General features: G+C 36.6%; 1 protein-coding gene across 1 annotated transcript in view; it reads left to right on the top strand.

Moving 5' to 3' along the window:
• Positions 1-12,550, top strand: part of LOC124013889 (voltage-gated potassium channel subunit beta-2-like) — a 116,927-nt gene that overhangs the window by 61,670 nt on the left and 42,707 nt on the right. The gene's annotated exons all lie outside the window — the stretch shown is intronic.

The following is a 12,550-nucleotide window of genomic DNA, read 5'->3' as shown; positions in this document are numbered from 1 at the left end:
CATAGTGATGATGTCATAGTGATGATGTAGTGTTAATGTCATAGTGATGATGTTATAGTGATGATGTAGTGTTAATATCATAGTGATGATGTCATAGTGATGATGTGGTGTTAATGTCATAGTGATGATGTCATAGTGATGATGTGGTGTTAATGTCATAGTGATGATGTGGTGTTAATGTCATAGTGATGATGTTATAGTGATGATGTTATAGTGATGATGTTATAGTGATGATGTAGTGTTAATGTCATAGTGATGATGTAGTGTTAATGTCACAGTGATGATGTAGTGTTAATGTCATAGTGATGATGTGGTGTTAATGTTATAGTGATGATGTAGTGTTAATGTCACAGTGATGATGTAGTGTTAATGTCACAGTGATGATGTAGTGTTAATGTCATAGTGATGATGTTATAGTGGTGATGTAGTGTTAATGTCATAGTGATGATGTAGTGTTAATGTCACAGTGATGATGTCATAGTGATGATGTAGTGTTAATGTCACAGTGATGATGTAGTGTTAATGTTATAGTGATGATGTAGTGTTAATGTTATAGTGATGATGTAGTGTTAATGTTATAGTGATGATGTAGTGTTAATGTTATAGTGATGATGTAGTGTTAATGTCATAGTGATGATGTTATAGTGATGATGTAGTGTTAATGATTTATAGTGATGATGTAGTGTTAATGTCACAGTGATGATGTAGTGTTAATGATGTGATGATGTTATAGTGATGATGTAGTGTTAATGTTATAGTGATGATGTAGTGTTAATGTCATAGTGATGATGTGGTGTTAATGTCATAGTGATGATGTAGTGTTAATGTTATAGTGATGATGTGGTGTTAATGTCATAGTGATGATGTTATAGTGATGATGTAGTGTTAATATCATAGTGATGATGTCATAGTGATGATGTGGTGTTAATGTCATAGTGATGATGTCATAGTGATGATGTGGTGTTAATGTCATAGTGATGATGTGGTGTTAATGTCATAGTGATGATGTTATAGTGATGATGTTATAGTGATGATGTTATAGTGATGATGTAGTGTTAATGTCATAGTGATGATGTAGTGTTAATGTCATAGTGATGATGTTATAGTGATGATGTAGTGTTAATGTCAAAGTGATGATGTCATAGTGATGATGTAGTGTTAATGTTATAGTGATGATGTAGTGTTAATGTCATAGTGATGATGTCATAGTGATGATGTAGTGTTAATGTTATGGTGATGATGTACTGTTAATGTCATAGTGATGATGTAGTGTTAATGTCATAGTGATGATGTCATAGTGATGATGTAGTGTTAATATCATAGTGATGATGTCATAGTGATGATGTAGTGTTAATGTCATAGTGATGATGTTATAGTGATGATGTTTTGTTAATGTTGTAGTGATGATGTAGTGTTAATGTCATAGTGATGATGTGGTGTTAATGTCATAGTGATGATGTAGTGTTAATGTTATAGTGATGATGTGGTGTTAATGTCATAGTGATGATGTTATAGTGATGATGTAGTGTTAATATCATAGTGATGATGTCATAGTGATGATGTGGTGTTAATGTCATAGTGATGATGTCATAGTGATGATGTGGTGTTAATGTCATAGTGATGATGTGGTGTTAATGTCATAGTGATGATGTTATAGTGATGATGTTATAGTGATGATGTTATAGTGATGATGTAGTGTTAATGTCATAGTGATGATGTAGTGTTAATGTCATAGTGATGATGTAGTGTTAATGTCAAAGTGATGATGTCATAGTGATGATGTAGTGTTAATGTTATAGTGATGATGTTATAGTGATGATGTACTGTTAATGTTATAGTGATGATGTTATAGTGATGATGTAGTGTTAATGTTATAGTGATGATGTAGTGTTAATGTTATAGTGATGATGTAATAGTGATGATGTAGTGTTAATGTTATAGTGATGATGTAGTGTTAATGTCATAGTGATGATGTTATAGTGATGATGTAGTGTTAATGTTATAGTGATGATGTGGTGTTAATGTCATAGTGATGATGTAGTGTTAATGTTATAGTGATGATGTCATAGTGATGATGTGGTGTTAATGTCATAGTGATGATGTTATAGTGATGATGTGGTGTTAATGTCATAGTGATGATGTTATAGTGATGATGTGGTGTTAATGTCATAGTGATGATGTTATAGTGATGATGTGGTGTTAATGTCATAGTGATGATGTGGTGTTAATGTCATAGTGATGATGTTATAGTGATGATGTTATAGTGATGATGTTATAGTGATGATGTAGTGTTAATGTCATAGTGATGATGTTATAGTGATGATGTTATAGTGATGATGTAGTGTTAATGTCATAGTGATGATGTTATAGTGATGATGTAGTGTTAATGTCATAGTGATGATGTTATAGTGATGATGTAGTGTTAATGTCACAGTGATGATGTAGTGTTAATGTCATAGTGATGATGTTATAGTGATGATGTAGTGTTAATGTTATAGTGATGATGTAGTGTTAATGTCATAGTGATGATGTGGTGTTAATGTCATAGTGATGATGTAGTGTTAATGTTATAGTGATGATGTGGTGTTAATGTCATAGTGATGATGTTATAGTGATGATGTAGTGTTAATATCATAGTGATGATGTCATAGTGATGATGTGGTGTTAATGTCATAGTGATGATGTCATAGTGATGATGTGGTGTTAATGTCATAGTGATGATGTGGTGTTAATGTCATAGTGATGATGTTATAGTGATGATGTTATAGTGATGATGTTATAGTGATGATGTAGTGTTAATGTCATAGTGATGATGTAGTGTTAATGTCATAGTGATGATGTTATAGTGATGATGTAGTGTTAATGTCAAAGTGATGATGTCATAGTGATGATGTAGTGTTAATGTTATAGTGATGATGTAGTGTTAATGTCATAGTGATGATGTCATAGTGATGATGTAGTGTTAATGTTATGGTGATGATGTACTGTTAATGTCATAGTGATGATGTAGTGTTAATGTCATAGTGATGATGTCATAGTGATGATGTAGTGTTAATATCATAGTGATGATGTCATAGTGATGATGTAGTGTTAATGTCATAGTGATGATGTTATAGTGATGATGTTTTGTTAATGTTGTAGTGATGATGTAGTGTTAATGTCATAGTGATGATGTGGTGTTAATGTCATAGTGATGATGTAGTGTTAATGTTATAGTGATGATGTGGTGTTAATGTCATAGTGATGATGTTATAGTGATGATGTAGTGTTAATATCATAGTGATGATGTCATAGTGATGATGTGGTGTTAATGTCATAGTGATGATGTCATAGTGATGATGTGGTGTTAATGTCATAGTGATGATGTGGTGTTAATGTCATAGTGATGATGTTATAGTGATGATGTTATAGTGATGATGTTATAGTGATGATGTAGTGTTAATGTCATAGTGATGATGTAGTGTTAATGTCATAGTGATGATGTAGTGTTAATGTCAAAGTGATGATGTCATAGTGATGATGTAGTGTTAATGTTATAGTGATGATGTTATAGTGATGATGTACTGTTAATGTTATAGTGATGATGTTATAGTGATGATGTAGTGTTAATGTTATAGTGATGATGTAGTGTTAATGTTATAGTGATGATGTAATAGTGATGATGTAGTGTTAATGTTATAGTGATGATGTAGTGTTAATGTCATAGTGATGATGTTATAGTGATGATGTAGTGTTAATGTTATAGTGATGATGTGGTGTTAATGTCATAGTGATGATGTAGTGTTAATGTTATAGTGATGATGTCATAGTGATGATGTGGTGTTAATGTCATAGTGATGATGTTATAGTGATGATGTGGTGTTAATGTCATAGTGATGATGTTATAGTGATGATGTGGTGTTAATGTCATAGTGATGATGTTATAGTGATGATGTGGTGTTAATGTCATAGTGATGATGTGGTGTTAATGTCATAGTGATGATGTTATAGTGATGATGTTATAGTGATGATGTTATAGTGATGATGTAGTGTTAATGTCATAGTGATGATGTTATAGTGATGATGTTATAGTGATGATGTAGTGTTAATGTCATAGTGATGATGTTATAGTGATGATGTAGTGTTAATGTCATAGTGATGATGTTATAGTGATGATGTAGTGTTAATGTTATAGTGATGATGTAGTGTTAATGTCATAGTGATGATGTTATAGTGATGATGTAGTGTTAATGTTATAGTGATGATGTAGTGTTAATGTCAAAGTGATGATGTCATAGTGATGATGTAGTGTTAATGTTATAGTGATGATGTTATAGTGATGATGTAGTGTTAATGTCATTGTGATGATGTTATAGTGATGATGTAGTGTTAATGTTATAGTGATGATGTGGTGTTAATGTCATAGTGATGATGTGGTGTTAATGTCATAGTGATGATGTTATAGTGATGATGTTATAGTGATGATGTTATAGTGATGATGTAGTGTTAATGTCATAGTGATGATGTTATAGTGATGATGTAGTGTTAATGTTATAGTGATGATGTAGTGTTAATGTCAAAGTGATGATGTCATAGTGATGATGTAGTGTTAATGTTATAGTGATGATGTTATAGTGATGATGTTATAGTGATGATGTAGTGTTAATGTCATAGTGATGATGTGGTGTTAATGTCATAGTGATGATGTTATAGTGATGATGTTATAGTGATGATGTAGTGTTAATGTCATAGTGATGATGTAGTGTTAATGTCATAGTGATGATGTAGTGTTAATGTCAAAGTGATGATGTAGTGTTAATGTCAAAGTGATGATGTCATAGTGATGATGTAGTGTTAATGTTATAGTGATGATGTAGTGTTAATGTCATAGTGATGATGTCATAGTGATGATGTAGTGTTAATGTTATAGTGATGATGTAGTGTTAATGTCATAGTGATGATGTCATAGTGATGATGTAGTGTTAATATCATAGTGATGATGTCATAGTGATGATGTAGTGTTAATGTCATAGTGATGATGTTATAGTGATGATGTTTTGTTAATGTTATAGTGATGATGTAGTGTTAATGTCATAGTGATGATGTGGTGTTAATGTCATAGTGATGATGTAGTGTTAATGTTATAGTGATGATGTGGTGTTAATGTCATAGTGATGATGTTATAGTGATGATGTAGTGTTAATATCATAGTGATGACGTCATAGTGATGATGTAGTGTTAATGTCATAGTGATGATGTTATAGTGATGATGTTTTGTTAATGTTATAGTGATGATGTAGTGTTAATGTCATAGTGATGATGTGGTGTTAATGTCATAGTGATGATGTGGTGTTAATGTCATAGTGATGATGTAGTGTTAATGTCATAGTGATGATGTGGTGTTAATGTCATAGTGATGATGTGGTGTTAATGTCATAGTGATGATGTCATAGTGATGATGTAGTGTTAATGTTATAGTGATGATGTTATAGTGATGTTATAGTGTTAATGTAATAGTGATGGTAGTGTTAATGTTATAGTGTTAATGTAATAGTGATGATGTAGTGTTAATGTTATAGTGTTAATGTAATAGTGATGATGTAGTGTTAATGTTATAGTGTTAATGTAATAGTGATGATGTAGTGTTAATGTTATAGTGATGATGTTATAGTGATGATGTAGTGTTAATGTCATAGTGATGATGTTATAGTGATGATGTAGTGTTAATGTCAAAGTGATGATGTCATAGTGATGATGTAGTGTTAATGTTATAGTGATGATGTAGTGTTAATGTTATAGTGTTAATGTAATAGTGATGATGTAGTGTTAATTTTATAGTGATGATGTTATAGTGATGATGTAGTGTTAATGTCATAGTGATTATGTTATAGTGATGATGTAGTGTTAATGTTATAGTGATGATGTAGTGTTAATGTCACAGTGATGATGTAGTGTTAATGTCATAGTGATGATGTGGTGTTAATGTCATAGTGATGATGTAGTGTTAATGTTATAGTGATGATGTTATAGTGATGATGTAGTGTTAATGTTATAGTGATGATGTTATAGTGATGATGTAGTGTTAATGTCATAGTGATGATGTTATAGTGATGATGTAGTGTTAATGTTATAGTGATGATGTAGTGTTAATGTCATAGTGATGATGTTATAGTGATGATGTAGTGTTAATGTTATAGTGATGATGTAGTGTTAATGTCAAAGTGATGATGTCATAGTGATGATGTAGTGTTAATGTTATAGTGATGATGTTATAGTGATGATGTAGTGTTAATGTCATAGTGATGATGTTATAGTGATGATGTAGTGTTAATGTTATAGTGATGATGTGGTGTTAATGTCATAGTGATGATGTGGTGTTAATGTCATAGTGATGATGTTATAGTGATGATGTTATAGTGATGATGTTATAGTGATGATGTAGTGTTAATGTCATAGTGATGATGTTATAGTGATGATGTAGTGTTAATGTTATAGTGATGATGTAGTGTTAATGTCAAAGTGATGATGTCATAGTGATGATGTAGTGTTAATGTTATAGTGATGATGTTATAGTGATGATGTAGTGTTAATGTCATAGTGATGATGTTATAGTGATGATGTTATAGTGATGATGTAGTGTTAATGTCATAGTGATGATGTGGTGTTAATGTCATAGTGATGATGTTATAGTGATGATGTTATAGTGATGATGTAGTGTTAATGTCATAGTGATGATGTAGTGTTAATGTCATAGTGATGATGTAGTGTTAATGTCAAAGTGATGATGTAGTGTTAATGTCAAAGTGATGATGTCATAGTGATGATGTAGTGTTAATGTTATAGTGATGATGTAGTGTTAATGTCATAGTGATGATGTCATAGTGATGATGTAGTGTTAATGTTATAGTGATGATGTAGTGTTAATGTCATAGTGATGATGTCATAGTGATGATGTAGTGTTAATATCATAGTGATGATGTCATAGTGATGATGTAGTGTTAATGTCATAGTGATGATGTTATAGTGATGATGTTTTGTTAATGTTATAGTGATGATGTAGTGTTAATGTCATAGTGATGATGTGGTGTTAATGTCATAGTGATGATGTAGTGTTAATGTTATAGTGATGATGTGGTGTTAATGTCATAGTGATGATGTTATAGTGATGATGTAGTGTTAATATCATAGTGATGATGTCATAGTGATGATGTAGTGTTAATGTCATAGTGATGATGTTATAGTGATGATGTTTTGTTAATGTTATAGTGATGATGTAGTGTTAATGTCATAGTGATGATGTGGTGTTAATGTCATAGTGATGATGTGGTGTTAATGTCATAGTGATGATGTAGTGTTAATGTCATAGTGATGATGTGGTGTTAATGTCATAGTGATGATGTGGTGTTAATGTCATAGTGATGATGTCATAGTGATGATGTAGTGTTAATGTTATAGTGATGATGTTATAGTGATGTTATAGTGTTAATGTAATAGTGATGATGTAGTGTTAATGTTATAGTGTTAATGTAATAGTGATGATGTAGTGTTAATGTTATAGTGTTAATGTAATAGTGATGATGTAGTGTTAATGTTATAGTGTTAATGTAATAGTGATGATGTAGTGTTAATGTTATAGTGATGATGTTATAGTGATGATGTAGTGTTAATGTCATAGTGATGATGTTATAGTGATGATGTAGTGTTAATGTCAAAGTGATGATGTCATAGTGATGATGTAGTGTTAATGTTATAGTGATGATGTAGTGTTAATGTTATAGTGTTAATGTAATAGTGATGATGTAGTGTTAATTTTATAGTGATGATGTTATAGTGATGATGTAGTGTTAATGTCATAGTGATTATGTTATAGTGATGATGTAGTGTTAATGTTATAGTGATGATGTAGTGTTAATGTCACAGTGATGATGTAGTGTTAATGTCATAGTGATGATGTGGTGTTAATGTCATAGTGATGATGTAGTGTTAATGTTATAGTGATGATGTTATAGTGATGATGTAGTGTTAATGTTATAGTGATGATGTTATAGTGATGATGTAGTGTTAATGTCATAGTGATGATGTTATAGTGATGATGTAGTGTTAATGTTATAGTGATGATGTAGTGTTAATGTCATAGTGATGATGTAGTGTTAATGTTATAGTGATGATGTAGTGTTAATGTCATAGTGATGATGTGGTGTTAATGTCATAGTGATGATGTCATAGTGATGATGTAGTGTTAATGTTATAGTGATGATGTAGTGTTAATGTTATAGTGATGATGTAGTGTTAATGTCATAGTGATGATGTAGTGTTAATGTCATAGTGATGTGGCACTGACGGAAACATGGATCACCACAGACAACACTGCTACTCCTACTGCTCTCTCTTCGTCCGCCCACGTGTTCTCGCACACCCCGAGAGCGTCTGGTCAGCGGGGTGGTGGCACCGGGATCCTCATCTCTCCCAAGTGGTCATTCTCTCTTTCTCCCCTTACCCATCTGTCTATCGCCTCCTTTGAATTCCATGCTGTCACAGTTACTAGCCCTTTCAAGCTTAACATCCTTATCATTTATCGCCCTCCAGGTTCCCTCGAAGAGTTCATCAATGAGCTTGATGCCTTGATAAGCTCCTTTCCTGAGGACGGCTCACCTCTCACAGTTCTGGGCGACTTCAACCTCCCCACGTCTACCTTTGACTCTTTCCTCTCTGCCTCCTTCTTTCCACTCCTCTCCTCTTTTGACCTCACCCTCTCACCTTCCCCCCCTACTCACAAGGCAGGCAATACGCTCGACCTCATCTTTACTAGATGCTGTTCTTCCACTAACCTCATTGCAACTCCCCTCCAAGTCTCCGACCACTACCTTGTATCCTTTTCCCTCTCGCTCTCATCCAACACCTCCCACACTGCCCCTACTCGGATGGTATCACGCCGTCCCAACCTTCGCTCTCTCTCCCCCGCTACTCTCTCCTCTTCCATCCTATCATCTCTTCCCTCCGCTCAAACCTTCTCCCACCTATCTCCTGATTTTGCCTCCTCAACCCTCCTCTCCTCCCTCTCTGCATCCCTTGACTCTCTATGTCCCCTATCCTCCAGGCCGGCTCGGTCCTCCCCTCCCGCTCCGTGGCTCGATGACTCATTACGAGCTCACAGAACAGGGCTCCGGGCAGCCGAGCGGAAATGGAGGAAAACTCGCCTCCCTGCGGACCTGGCATCCTTTCACTCCCTCCTCTCTACATTTTCCTCCTCTGTCTCTGCTGCTAAAGCCACTTTCTACCACGCTAAATTCCAAGCATCTGCCTCTAACCCTAGGAAGCTCTTTGCCACCTTCTCCTCCCTCCTGAATCCTCCTCCCCCTCCCCCCTCCTCCCTCTCTGCAGATGACTTCGTCAACCATTTTGAAAAGAAGGTCGACGACATCCGATCCTCGTTTGCTAATTCAAACGACACCGCTGGTTCTGCTCACACTGCCCTACCCTGTGCTCTGACCTCTTTCTCCCCTCTCTCTCCAGATGAAATCTCGCGTCTTGTGACGGCCGGCCGCCCAACAACCTGCCCGCTTGACCCTATCCCCTCCTCTCTTCTCCAGACCATTTCCGGAGACCTTCTCCCTTACCTCACCTCGCTCATCAACTCATCCCTGACCGCTGGCTACGTCCCTTCCGTCTTCAAGAGAGCGAGAGTTGCACCCCTTCTGAAAAAACCTACACTCGATCCCTCCGATGTCAACAATTACAGACCAGTATCCCTTCTTTCTTTTCTCTCCAAAACTCTTGAACGTGCCGTCCTTGGCCAGCTCTCCCGCTATCTCTCTCTGAATGACCTTCTTGATCCAAATCAGTCAGGTTTCAAGACTAGTCATTCAACTGAGACTGCTCTCCTCTGTATCACGGAGGCGCTCCGCACTGCTAAAGCTAACTCTCTCTCCTCTGCTCTCATCCTTCTAGATCTATCGGCTGCCTTCGATACTGTGAACCATCAGATCCTCCTCTCCACCCTCTCCGAGTTGGGCATCTCCGGCGCGGCCCACGCTTGGATTGCGTCCTACCTGACAGGTCGCTCCTACCAGGTGGCGTGGCGAGAATCTGTCTCCTCACCACGCGCTCTCACCACTGGTGTCCCCCAGGGCTCTGTTCTTGGCCCTCTCCTATTCTCGCTATACACCAAGTCACTTGGCTCTGTCATAACCTCACATGGTCTCTCTTATCATTGCTATGCAGACGACACACAATTAATCTTCTCCTTTCCCCCTTCTGATGACCAGGTGGCGAATCGCATCTCTGCATGTCTGGCAGACATATCAGTGTGGATGACGGATCACCACCTCAAGCTGAACCTCGGCAAGACGGAGCTGCTCTTCCTCCCGGGGAAGGACTGCCCGTTCCATGATCTCGCCATCACGGTTGACAACTCCATTGTGTCCTCCTCCCAGAGCGCCAAGAACCTTGGCGTGATCCTGGACAACATCCTGTCGTTCTCAGCCAACATCAAGGCGGTGGCCCGTTCCTGTAGGTTCATGCTCTACAACATCCGCAGAGTACGACCCTGCCTCACACAGGAAGCGGCGCAGGTCCTAATCCAGGCACTTGTCATCTCCCATCTGGATTACTGCAACTCGCTGTTGGCTGGGCTCCCTGCCTGTGCCATTAAACCCCTTCAACTCATCCAGAACGCCGCAGCCCGTCTGGTGTTCAACCTTCCCAAGTTCTCTCACGTCACCCCGCTCCTCCGTTCTCTCCACTGGCTTCCAGTTGAAGCTCGCATCCGCTACAAGACCATGGTGCTTGCCTACGGAGCTGTGAGGGGAACGGCACCTCAGTACCTCCAGGCTCTGATCAGGCCCTACACCCAAACAAGGGCACTGCGTTCATCCACCTCTGGCCTGCTCGCCTCCCTACGACTGAGGAAGTACAGCTCCCGCTCAGCCCAGTCAAAACTGTTCGCTGCCCTGGCCCCCCAATGGTGGAACAAACTCCCTCACGACGCCAGGACAGCGGAGTCAATCACCACCTTCCGGAGACACCTGAAACCCCACCTCTTTAAGGAATACCTAGGATAGGATAAGTAATCCCTCTCACCCCCCCTTAAGTTTTAGATGCACTATTGTAAAGTGACTGTTCCACTGGATGTCATAAGGTGAATTCACCAATTTGTAAGTCGCTCTGGATAAGAGCGTCTGCTAAATGACTTAAATGTAAATGTAATGTCATAGTGATGATGTAGTGTTAATGTTATAGTGATGATGTCATAGTGATGATGTAGTGTTAATGTCACAGTGATGATGTAGTGTTAATGTCATAGTGATGATGTTATAGTGATGATGTAGTGTTAATATCCTAGTGATGATGTCATAGTGATGATGTAGTGTTAATGTTATAGTGATGATGTAGTGTTAATGTCACAGTGGTGATGTAGTGTTAATGTCACAGTGGTGATGTAGTGTTAATGTCATAGTGATGATGTAGTGTTAATGTCATAGTGATGATGTTATAGTGATGATGTAGTGTTAATGTCATAGTGATGATGTTATAGTGATGATGTAGTGTTAATGTCATAGTGATGATGTTATAGTGATGATGTAGTGTTAATGTCATAGTGATGATGTTATAGTGATGATGTAGTGTTAATGTCATAGTGATGATGTTATAGTGATGATGTAGTGTTAATGTCATAGTGATGATGTCATAGTGATGATGTTATAGTGATGATGTAGTGTTAATGTCATAGTGATGATGTTATAGTGATGATGTAGTGTTAATGTCATAGTGATGATGTCATAGTGATGATGTTATAGTGATGATGTAGTGTTAATGTCACAGTGATGATGTCATAGTGATGATGTTATAGTGATGATGTAGTGTTAATGTCACAGTGATGATGTTATAGTGATGATGTAGTGTTAATGTCACAGTGATGATGTCATAGTGATGATGTTATAGTGATGATGTAGTGTTAATGTCACAGTGATGATGTTATAGTGATGATGTGGTGTTAATGTCATAGTGATGATGTAGTGTTAATGTCATAGTGATGATGTCATAGTGATGATGTTATAGTGATGATGTGTTAATGTTATAGTGATGATGTGGTGTTAATGTTATAGTGATGATGTAGTGTTAATGTCATAGTGATGATGTGGTGTTAATGTTATAGTGATGATGTAGTGTTAATGTCACAGTGGTGATGTAGTGTTAATGTTATAGTGATGATGTAGTGTTAATGTCATATTGTTGATGTCATAGTGATGATGTAGTGTTAATGTCAAAGTGATGATGTAGTGTTAATGTTATAGTGATGCTGTTATAGTGATGATGTAGTGTTAATGTTATAGTGATGATGTAGTGTTAATGTCATAGTGATGATGTAGTGTTAATGTTATAGTGATGATGTAGTGTTAATGTCACAGTGATGATGTAGTGTTAATGTCATAGTGATGATGTCATAGTGATGATGTAGTGTTAATGTTATAGTGATGATGTTATAGTGATGATATCATAGTGATGATGTCACAGTGATGATGTAGTGTTAATGTTATAGTGATGATGTAGTGTTAATGTTATAGTGATGATG

This window comes from Oncorhynchus gorbuscha, linkage group LG25 (genome assembly GCF_021184085.1).
Source record: "Oncorhynchus gorbuscha isolate QuinsamMale2020 ecotype Even-year linkage group LG25, OgorEven_v1.0, whole genome shotgun sequence".
Classification (NCBI taxonomy): Eukaryota; Metazoa; Chordata; class Actinopteri; order Salmoniformes; family Salmonidae; genus Oncorhynchus; species Oncorhynchus gorbuscha.
This window is presented reverse-complemented; position numbering and strand designations above follow the sequence as displayed.